Below are 12058 nucleotides of genomic sequence, written 5' to 3'. Positions count from 1 at the left end.
AGTCAGCCCTAGCAGCAGGGAGGGCAGAAATAAAAGGATTAATCTTCCGGCCTGGCTGAGCTAATCCAAACCAGGTCTGTATAGCGTCATGTGAGAACATTCCAGCTGACAGGGGTTTGCCTGCCAGGTAAGCAGAGTGGATTAGCAAAGCAGGGCTGAGTACTGAAGGCCCTAGCGGACTCGCAGGAGACTACAAGAGCAGCTACTTATTTCACAGAGGAAGGGTATTGAGAAAGGAGAGCACCATCATCAGGCCCAGCTGCTGCAGGGCTGGGAAGGCCATTGAGCACCTCTTGCACTCATAACCTCGCTAAGCCCTCAAGAACAGCACTTAGTAGAGGACACCTGGCTGACTGACGGGCTGTTCCTTTAGTCACTGAGGCATTGTCTCTCGCACAAGCTCACAGGAGGGGTTTGTGTGTTCACACTGGGAATAAACTCTTGGCTCAGAGTCAGTTACAAAACTGTTTGCTTGGCCCTTACGTCAACCAGCGCCTGCTCAGTTCCTGCAGGCATTTGCATATCCCCAACACGAGGCAATTCTAAGAGAATATTCAATGCAATCTCTGAGCACCCACGAGGGTGATAACATTGATGCAGGCCATTTAAATGTGTATACTCATATACCTTCCCATCCACGCCAGAGGCAGGTTGGAAAGCAATTGACGGCACCCAGGCCCCACTCACAATCCCAGAATAACTGCACACTTCTAGCAAATAGTCAACAATGCTGGCATGCAGTCCACTGCCGTTAGGGTTCAGAGTTAATACATCACTGAAATGAATGGAGTGGCTCAGACTTTTCTTAGTGCTACTGTTAGAAAGTTTGGGCCCAGTTACGGGTTTGCAATTTGGACTCTTTTTGGAATTTGCACAGTACAATGACTTCAGTGGGAGTTGCAGCACCTTGCAGGACTGGACTCTAAGTATATGTGCATGTATATATATCTGGAATGTCCTTAAAGGCAATTGTAAGTTCTGCAGGCTGCTGGTGCCCCCAGCAATATGTCTGTGTGGCCTGCTGCTGGCTCACTCCTACCCCTGACATCTCCCTCCCTTCCCAGTCCAGTCGCCCCTGACTCGGGCAGGCTGCTGGGAAGAGCAGCAGTGAGTTGAGAGCCTGGCAGAAGGAAGGACCAAATGGGACATGCGTGCAAAATCCAAATGCAATAACCAAATCAGGAACTACGGGGAGGCAGCAGGGTTTATTTCTGCAGCTTGTGCAGCAGCTCTCTCCAACTCAATTTCCTGCGGTGGGAGAAGGAGGTTCTGCAGCCAGGACCATCTGGTCAGTGGGCCCTGCTGTGTCTTTGGGATGCAAAGCTTTGGCAGCATTTCCCTCCTCCATTCCTCCCTCCCCACAGCTGGCCCTTTAACCTGGATATAATTCCCTCTCCCTGCTTGGCCAGTGCTAGCATTTCTTTTTCAGCAAGGAAAATGGAATTTGTCATTGATAAAAGGCCCACTGAGCTACAATGCCTCTGATGGCACATGGGCCCCGCCCAGCCACCGCTACTCCTCCTGACTGAAGAGGCTCATGGCATGTGGCATGACGGGACGTCTCTGTTTGGAAGGATCCCACGCCCCCCCTTGGATTCCCTTGGCACAGTGACTCATTTTATGAAGCAGAGATCCCAAGGAGGCAGTGGACTAACCAGCAACCTAATCAGTTGTTGAGAAGCCAGCACACGTCTCACTAGCAATGCTTGAACCGCTCTGCTGTCTCTCTCGCCTGTAACAGACTGGGGCTAATTAAACAGACGGCTTCAAGCAAGCAAAAGTCCCTATGATGTACCTGTTTTTGCTGTCTGGGGACTCTTCCAGCGAGCAGAAAGGGCCCAATGTAGCCCATGAACATGAAGTCTAAAACAGCAACTCCTTAGCTGCTGGATTAAACACTACCCAAAACACACCTAGAAACCTTTTCACCCGTAAATGAGGAAGAAGCAAATCCGGAGGCTCTTACTCAGTAAGGACTGAGTCAAAATGAATAAGGAGTCTAAATACATGCTCCTGGCATCTGGAAGAGCTTGCCAGCCCTTGTCCAATCCCGTAATAATTCCACCACTTTAAAATCATCTGGTACTTATTTTTAAAGTGTCCTGCAATGTAATTCAGGACCAGGGGTCAGACAGCTAGTCAGATTTTTTTTTTAATCAGGCTTGTGAGGCATGCAGAAAGCTGAGCCTTTCATCTAGGCACATCAGCTTTCAGATGTGTATGAGGATGCCTGGCTAGGGACATGTCTGTATGTGTGTGGGGCGGGGTGGTGGGGAGGACGGGAATGTCCACGCGGCTGGATGAGGATGGGGTGGGTGAGTGGAGGTGTACTTGTGGTTTTGAGGGTGTCTGACTGTAATGGGCTGTGTGGCTGGATGCGGCTAAGTGCATATGTGGAGGGATGCATGCATGGGTGTAGTTTTGTGGGTGAGTTGCAGAGGGCTGCTGGATGTTGTGTGTCTGTGCAGGTTTCTGTGTGCGTGAGTGTTTCCAGAGGTCTGTGGAGGGGCTAAGGATAAGAACATCTGTGAGTACGCATGCGTAAGTCGTAGTCACGTCACCACTCCATTCCTCAGTTTCCCCAGCTGTAAAATGGGGAGAACCCTAATGATCTCCGCTGTAAAGCGCTTTGAGGTCTATGGATGACTAGTGCTATGTCAGTATTACTGTTACTATTATTGATGTAAGGGGCAGACTTCCCTGGGAATTGGTGAGGCTCAGGACCGCACAGGATTGGGCTCCAACTATACGAACAGCTGCATGAGTTTGGTGCTTTGGAGAGCTCGGCTGGGCCGGTGGCCCAGTCCTAGCCCTGCAGTGTTCTGTGGCTTTCTGGGCTGGGGAGGTGGACGCTGCTCTTGGCTACCTGCAGGCTGGGGATCAAATCTGCATGGTAGTGGGGACAGTTTAGCTGCAAAGGTTTTACTGGAATAACTCTCTGACAGGACTTCATATTTCAGCCCTTTGCTTTTCACCTCTGTTGTTTTCCTGAGGTTAATTGAAGGCTTCAGACTGGCTGGGCCAATACCTAGGGGAGCCAGCCGAGCATCCTTACACCACACATAAACACTCATCACAAGTCTCCCAGGCAGTGCACCCTTGGCCTATCTCTTGATCCCACATTCTGTGCTGTGAACACAGCAGGCTGCACCAGGACGGAGAGCTGAGTGTGCTCCGGATCCCTGCCCCTATGTGGAAAAACTTGGACTTCAGAAAGATTTCAGCTTCCCTGCAGCCTTCCGAAGTGGATCTTATTCTGAGCCATTATCTTCCCATGTCTGCCTGTGCCTCTGTCCTTCCCTCTCTGCCCCACCCCTTCCCTGGCTGTCTGTATGACACTATGTCCCTCTTCCCTCCGTATACCTTTTTCTCAGCTCTTGTCTTTCATTCTCTTTGGTTTGATGATGTTCCTGGGTGCTGGTGGCTGAGTTTTATTGGCAGCCTCTGGGTTTTGCTCCATGCAGAAATACCAGTAAGCACGAACACGGCCATGTTCTGAAAGAGCTGTGCAAAGCAGCTGTTTGCCTTGGCATCCCCAATAGATTAGCTCCTGGTAAAATGGAAAGGCTGCAGGGGGGACCTGGCATTTAGTCTCTTTGGCAGCTCTTCAGTGTTTTATGTGAAGTCAGGTAGGGTGCCCAGGTACCATGGCTAGTGCCACATAAATAATCTAATGCACCATGGTACCATTGGGTCCCCATGAAGACAATGAGGAAAAATGAACATAATCTAAATCCATGAACAATCTGGTCTCCTTAACAGGGGGCAGTCACCAATTCGGGATGTGTGTGCACACTGTACTGGCCGTGCCTTGGTCTCATATGCCCATAATTGCCCGGCGGTAGCCATGCCGAAATCCTCCATTTGGACTGCTACCACGAGGGGGCGGCTTTTATATATAGCAACCTGGCAGCATATTAATAAATAGCTAGATAAGGAACAAACAACTTGCCAACTGGCATAAGGAACGCTACCCACCCTGACCCCCCAAAATTAAAAAGACCACATGCGGTGGCATAGGTGACGTAGGTCTGCCTACACGAATGATTTCAAGGCTCCCCAAATTAGCCTAGAACACTGCGCAGAATTCAATGAGGCTGCAGCCTGCTTCCACGGCAATAAATTAATGATGAGTCAAAGAGTTCAGAATCTAATCACAGGGATAAAAATAGAAAATGTCTAACTTATAACAATTCATTATACAACAGGTTTTCCTCCAGCCGCTCATTATCTTGCTGTACAGTTCCCCCTAGCATCCGGGGCGTTTTCTCTTGTTTTTGTGTGTGTGTGTATGAGATGTTGTGAGGACTAAAAATATAACTAGGTTCAGAAAAAGAATGGGATAAGTTCCTGGAGGATAGGTCCATCGATAACTATTAGCCCAGATGGTCAGGGACGCAAGCCCATGCTTGGGGCAACCCTAAAACCTCTGACTGTCCGAAACCGGGAGTGGAAGATGGGTGGAACCATTCCAAAACTGCCCTGTTCTATACACTCCCCCTGAAGCACTAGTATGGGTCACTGCCAGAAGACAGGACACGGGACTAAATGGCCCATGGTCTGACCCAGTATGGCAGCTCTTATGTTCTTATGAAACTCCTTTGCTTCGCTACTTTTTAAAATCAACACAGATTCCTTCTAGGCATGACATCCTGCTCAGCAGCAATGGATTTAAGAAGCAAGATGTGGCATTTGTTTCACAATCACACGTGGTTTTTTGGGGGGAGGGGCTGGGGAAAGGCAACAAGAGCAGCTACAAATAAACCAGATAGCTATGCTCGTGGGAGGCAGAGACGGGGCGCTATGCAGGCTGACAAAAGGCATCAGGCCGTTGGTAGCTCCCTTCCAGCCCTGTGGAGAAGGCACAAAGTCACACCGGTGAGGAACAAGGACAATGCAGGATGTTACGACCCATGCTGGGGTAACACAGGTCGGCTGGCTGGGACGCAGAGTCCTGGGCTTGAAGGCCACCAGGACCATTATGATCATCTTGTCTGACCACCTGCACAACATAGGACAGAGAACCTCCCCCTCCCCCTCTGAGGCTCAGGCCCTCAAAGTACAAGACTGATGCACTACCATCTGCGCTAAGGAGGCATGGGGGGGGGGAGATAGACGATCTCTGCCTCCTCCCCCCTCCCCACTCACATGCTCCGAGGCGGGGAGCAGCCATGCAACACCTGCTGATCCCGGCCTGCTCAAACCCAAGGCAGCCAGACAGGGATATAAGAGGATTTCTTACTTCCCCTTGCCCCCCAGCGGGGGGGCAAGGGCAGACTGTGCTGATGATTTAAATGCCCTAGAGGTTTTGTGTCACAGTGATATTTTGTTGTGCTTATTAAAGCTGTCCACACAATTTGAATGGTGAGTCCCGCAGGAGGGCAAGTTTCCCCTATATTGGAATTGGAAAAGGTTCAGAAAAGGGCAACAAAATGATTAGGGGTAGGGATCAGCTGCCGTATAAGGTGAGATTAATAAGACTGGGACTTTTCAGCTTGGAAAAGAGACTACTAAGGGGGAATATGACAGAGGTCTATAAAATCATGACCGGTGTGGAGAAAGTAAATAAGGAAGTATTATTTACTCCTCATAACACATGAACTAGGGGTCACCAAATGAAATTAATAGGCAGGAGGTTTAAAACAGACAAAAGGAGGTTTAAAACAGACAAAACACATAGTCAACCTGTGGAACTCTTTGCCAGAGGATGTTGTGAAGGCCAAGACTATAACAGAGTTCAAAAAAGAACTAGATAAATTCATGGAGTATAGGTCCATCAATGGCTATTAGCCAAGATGGGCAGGGATGGTGTCCCTAGCCTCTGTTTGCCAGAAGCTGGGAATGGGCGACAGGGGGATGGATCACTTGATGATGACCTGTTCTGTTCATTCCCCCTGGGGCACTTGGCATTGGCCACTGTCAGAGACAGGATACTGGGCTAGATGGACCTTTGGTCTGACCCACTATGGCTGTTCTTACATTCTTATGTTCAGTGTACTTCACCGCTAACCCGGCAGAGATTACCTTGAGGAGAGCCTCGATTTCCCCTCTACCCGCTAACATTGGCTAAAATGTAACTTTCCCTGTCTACACTAGGGGTTTAAAACATAACAGTGAAATTATCTCCCATGCAGAGGTCTAAACACCACTCAAGTCCCCACAATAGGGCCCACCTGGAACTTAAAGTGGCGCACTGGCCTTCCGCACATTGCATTTCATCCTTTGTGAAAGGGTGGCTCAGTGCCCAAAAGCCATTCAAGCTTGGACTGCCAATTGCAATCAATTGTGGTGGTGGTGACTTTGACTGATACCATCATGTAGGATGGAAAGAATAATCTTGGATCTTTAGGAGCTTAAGTGCCACCAAAGCTGGTTGCTGTGGAAATACGTGGTTGCAATCTGACAAAGGATTTTGACTTCAGGTGTTGAGAAAGCTGCAGGAGCAGATGAACTCTTAAGAAAGGGGGAACCTATTTTCATACAAATGTCTCTGGTAATAAAATAAAATCTGAGGGAACAAAAAAGCCAGAAATGATCCTATCTATTTGATTGTCCCTAAATAGCATGTTTCTCAAAGTTCCCCAGGAGATGTCATCTCCTCTGGAGGGGGGAACATGTTAAGTAGGTCAGATCAGAACAGAGAGGGGAAAAAAAGGAGATATGAAAAAAGAGATTTGAAAATGAAAGACGGAGCACTGATGAACTGGAGAGGAAGGGTTGTGTGAGACCTACAACACTGTTAAACTTGGAAACTTAACTAGGCTCTCCAGCACATCAAAGGACACACCAGCAATAGGTCAGCTACAAACTCCTGTGTATTTAATTGCTCAGAAGAATCAGTAATGAAAGAAGTCAGGACTGGAACTGATTTTAACTGGTTGGTATAATTCCATAAGCCTTGAGGTAGACTGTTCAAATGGATGGCATACACTCTGCAAAACCACACGGAACTCTGGTCCAGAACAAACGGAAGACTCAAAGCACTCAACATGTGTCTGTTTTGAGTGTGCGGAGCTTCCATGACCATGCGATGGATTTGAAGGATGTTTTTCTTGCATCAGCAGAATATTCACTGAAGTTGGGCATGATTTTTTTGCACTGTTGGGATGCCCTGGTTTGTGGTGCGTTCTGAACATCAGATTTCAAACTGGGGTGGGTAGCCTGGCTGGATTTGATCTGCTGACTGGCTGAATTTGCCCGTAATGGGGTGGTAGGGCTCCTAGATCCACTTTCTTAGAATCTCACATAAAACTTCTGGGTGATTCCTGTTGACTCATTGTGGCAGGTGAGGCTTGTGATCACCACTTGTGATATAAAAGGTGGGAGTAGGGCTCTGGGGAGAAGGAAGTAGGAAGCTAGGACAGGAGAAGTCCTGGAGGGAAACCTCTGAGACAGCTAAACTCAGGCTGAGGGCTGAGTTGTGTTATGGTTACTGAGTCACCAGTAAAGCCAAAGCCTAGGAAGGAGGGTTGGGACACTGGTTCAGGGTCTGCATGTTCCTCTGCAGCCAGGGTGCAGAGTCAGCCCATTCATCTACCCCAGGTGTTCAGGAAGGTTAGCAGAAGACACTATGAAGTGTTTTTTCAGAAGCAGTGGCTCCATTCTACATGCTTTCCCTGAACCAGTGAGACATACACATAGCAGCTCTGGATCTGCTCTCATGTACGTGGTATGATGCTGTTGATGTCAGTGGGGCCACTCCTGACTTACCCAGGGGGAAATGAGCAGCGAATCGGGCCCAATGTCTCTGGTATTTTCCAGGGACCTGAGCAAGGAGATTTCACTAGTAAGCACTCACAAAGGGCTGCTAAGTGGTGCAGCAATGTGCATTAAAGTGCACCATGTTGTATATTACCGGGCTTGTGCAGACCCTGCTGGTGCACTATGTTAACGTGCCCTGGGAAACTTTTAGCTTGCACCAGCAGGGTCTGCATGGGCCAGTCAGTGAGCAGCATGCTGGTGTACTTCGGACTTGGCAGCCCTCTAGTGCACACTGCTGTACTGCATGGAGAAGCCCCCAGTTCCCAGATTGCTAGACCTCGCTGCCTGTGACTGGGAAGCACTATCCAGCTTTGCAGAGGTTTGCTGTGGTTGCTGGACTGCCCTTGTGGCTCCTTCAGGCTCCACCCATCCATCCACCCTGCACATCTCAGCCCTGTGTCCCCACCCGCACGGGAAAGCAAAGTCAGTTCATTTCCCCTAGCTAGTAGCTTCATAACTGATGATGCGACTAGTTTCCCTGTTTCTCCATGGGCATTGCCTTTTTACTGCTGCGGATCTGATGCTAGCTAACCTCATTAGGGATGCAGAATGGGCCCCACAGTTTTGGGATAGATTTTATGTTATGGCATGAGTCTTGTTTTCACAAGGGTCCCTGTGAGAGGGGAAGCGGGCACGGAAAATCTATACAGCATTATTCATAGCTAATAGAAGCAAATTCTAATCAATCACAGAGCCTGCCTTCCAGCAGCCTCTGGTGCGCTCAGATGCTGTGGAGAACTTCCTTTGTCTCAAACTAGGTCAGCACACAGATGCCACATTGCTAGAGCAATTTATAGTAGATTTCAGGACTTTATTATAGTGACTGGTGATTTACATAGTTCCTCAGCTAGAGGAAGGGAGGGTCGCTACTGAAACACATTTCAGCCTCCCATTTCCACAGCTCCCCGCATAACCCCAGTCCTGCCTTCCCTGGTACCAGCACTAAACCAGGCAGGTTGCAACAGCTCCCTCTCCCCGACCCTTCTGCTGTTTCTGACGGAATAGCTCAAACTGCAGACCTGGGCCATACCGTACCTCTCACGTCTCGCTGAGCTTCAGGGACAGACCTGACTCAGCGTCCAGCACTCTTCCGACTCGTCTGCGTTCCAGAGATGTCCTGCATGAAGATCTAGGATTCAAAGAGAAAAGGGAGAAATGTCATTACATGTAAGAGAACGTGGTGGCATTTCCTCTCTGTACCGTCCGGGCCTGACCACCTGCTGATGTCAGTCTGTGTAAATCTACTGACTTCCATGGCGCTACGCTGATTGACACCAGGCTGAGAATTGGTCCCTCTTTATTTACAGCCCAACCAAAAACACATGGAAAATGCTGAAAAACATCCTGTGAAAAGGTGTGTGTGGGTGAGGGGGGGTCGGGCTCACATGGTACCTGTAAGGAAGATGGCTGCTGAGTCCCAGGCCACTGCACTCCCCATGTATTGATTTGTCTCTAGTAATTATGTTCCTAGCAAATTGGCAATAAGCTTCTGTCAAACAGGTTTAAATTAATCCCCTGGATAAACTTCAAGCTGTTGACTATGGATTCCAATATGAAAATGAAAGGCAACAAAAGACCTCAGCCTGCGTCATCGCAGCAGCTGAAGGGGGAAACTGCAAGGCCACAGCAGAACCTCGCCCAGGCCCTGGAAGAATTCCTCACAGACCAACTGGATTCAATCTCCAAAGATATTCATGTGCTCTCTAAAGATGTATATGATATAAAATCCCAAATGGCTCACTTAGAAAGTAAGCTACAAAAGATGGCTATTGAAACCAGGGAACTTAAAGAAGAAACTGGCTCATTAAAGCTTAGACTAGACAAACCAGAAGAAAAACACGATGACTTAGAAAACAGATCTTGAAGAAACAACCTTCGCCTCTTGGGCTTTGCTGAGGGTCTAGAGGAGGAGATTATCAGCTTCTTCAGAAGCTGCTCCATGACATATTTAAATTGGACACCCAGCTGCCCCTAGTGGATATTGAAAGGGCCCATCTAATGCCTCACACTAGAAGGCAGGAGTCTGGCCGGCCCAGACCCATCATCTTCAAGCTGCTGATGTTCAGTAATAAAGTAATGTTAATGAATGCTGCCAGAAAAGCTGAAACCTCTATGCACAAAGGCCACAACATTTCTCTTTTTCCTGACTTCTCAGCTGAGCGTAACAAAAAGAGGGCTGCATTCAATGGCATAAAGCAAATCCTGAGGGGAACTAATGTCAGATACAGCATCAAGTCCCCATCCACCTTCACTATGGATTTAGCAGGCACCACAAGACTTTGCAAAACGTGCCTCTAATGCTTGGTAGACACTTGAAAGACTGAGACCAAAAATAACAGAATGGTTTCTTCATCAAGAGAAGCAAACCACAGCGAATTTAAACATCAGTTTGTTTTCCTATGTATCCTGGTAGATATGGTAATATTCACTTATATAATCTTCTAGTAGATAACCAGCTAGATTGAACTCTTCTGTTAATCTCCTTTGGAACTAAGCAATAACAATAACTGTATATCACTGCAATGCCTAGAGTAATAGTATGACACTAAGCTGGGGTTTACAGCACCGTCTACTGACTGAAGTATTATCTACACTAAGCATCACAACTTGCACTGCTAGACAGAATCTCTTCACCAGCTCTGCCTCTGAGGGATTGTGTTAGAGACATGGAAGCTAAGATACCCCAAAGAGCGTGACTATACATGTTTCTCTACACTACATTCATCTTACTCCAGAATTGACTTTTTTGTTGTGCCTTCAGAACTGATTCAAGCATGCCTAGAAGCAGCTATTAATAATATGTTAATTTCAGATCATGCTCCAATGATACTTACCATCAACACTGGTTATACCTCATTAATATCTTCTAGGTGGAAGCTAAACACTGTGCTACTAAAAGGTGCAAAGCTTTGTTCCACAATTCTCAGATACCGTCTTTTGGGAAGCTCTGAAAGCTACCATAAGGGGTGAATGCTTAAAGAATGCCTCCCGAAAGAAGAGAGAAAGACTCAAATTACTAGATTCTCTGCACACAGAAATAGATGAGTTGCAGAGACAGCGTAAAATTGACCCAAACAATGAAAACCACCTACATTCCCCAATCAACGCCAAATGCAAATATAATGAATGCTTATTCAGCCAAGTCCCATTTTCACTCAGCAGGGTCAAACAAAGACATTATGAATGGGGTGAGAAAGCAGGTAAACTACTTGCCAGAAGACTTAAAATGGAACTAACCATCAACAGTATTTCTTCCTTATTACAAGAAGATGGGAGTGCCATCCTGGAACCAATAGATATAAATCATCAATTTAAGCAATTCTATAAAGCTGGATATAAATCAGACAACCAATTTGATGCTAATAAATTTGATCATTTTGTTGAAGGCCTGCCTTTTAACACCCTAACTTCAGAACAAGTGTTGTTTATGGACAAAGCAACCACAGCACAAGAGATCGAACAGGCTATACAAATATGAGTTCTAGCAAAGGTCCCGAGGATGAATGGCTTTCAGGCACATTTCATAATCAACTATCTTCTATTCTTTCAAAGGTCTTCACTGAAACATTCCAAAAAGGAACCAGGACTTATGACATGATTACTTTGTTTACTTTAATGTTGAAGAAGAACAAAGATGGTTGCAAATGTGGGGACTACCACCCTATATCTCTATTGAAAACAGATTGCAAAATAATTGCAAAGATGCTAGCCACATGACTGATCACATCATCAATTACAGGCACAGGTCAGGTTGGTTTAATTAAAAGAAGAGTGGCTGCTGCTAATACAAGAAAAATTTCGCACTTGATCCATCAAGTTAAGCTGTCAGATATTCCCTCTATAGCCTTATCTTTAGATGCAGAGAACATCTTTGATAGGGTTGAATCGCCTTATCTAGTGGCTGTCCTAAAAATCTTGGGATTTGGACCAATATTCCTGAATTGGGTCAGCATATTATACAACTCTCCCTTCGCTTCAGTATCAACTAATGGAATTATTTTGCTCACATTTCAACTAGAAAGAGGGACATAACAGAGCTGTCCCCTCTGGCAGCCCACCCCCTTTTAATGTCATTCTTGAACCACTGGCAATGTACATATGTCAGCATTCAGCCACTGAAGGTGTGACTATAAACAAGAAAGAATATAAAATCAATTTATATGCTGATGACATTTTTGTACTTTTGAAGAATCCATCCTCATCAATCTCATAATATGCAAGGAAATAACTAATCTAGGTGTTAAAATTTGTCCTAATCTTCCCAAAATTGTTTTATAAATATGTACTATATATTAAA

General features: G+C 46.7%; 1 protein-coding gene across 2 annotated transcripts in view; it reads right to left on the bottom strand.

Moving 5' to 3' along the window:
- Window positions 1-12058, bottom strand: part of DLGAP4 (DLG associated protein 4) — a 270883-nt gene that overhangs the window by 126319 nt on the left and 132506 nt on the right. For both annotated transcript variants that reach the window (XM_084645809.1, XM_084645810.1), the window contains exon 2: window positions 8797-8890. The gene's annotated coding sequence lies outside the window, so the exon portion shown is untranslated. The remainder of the gene's footprint in view (window positions 1-8796; window positions 8891-12058) is intronic.

The sequence above is a fragment of the Lepidochelys olivacea genome (assembly GCF_965140295.1).
Source record: "Lepidochelys olivacea isolate rLepOli2 genome assembly, chromosome: 13".
In the NCBI taxonomy this organism is placed as follows: domain Eukaryota; kingdom Metazoa; phylum Chordata; order Testudines; family Cheloniidae; genus Lepidochelys; species Lepidochelys olivacea.
This window is presented reverse-complemented; position numbering and strand designations above follow the sequence as displayed.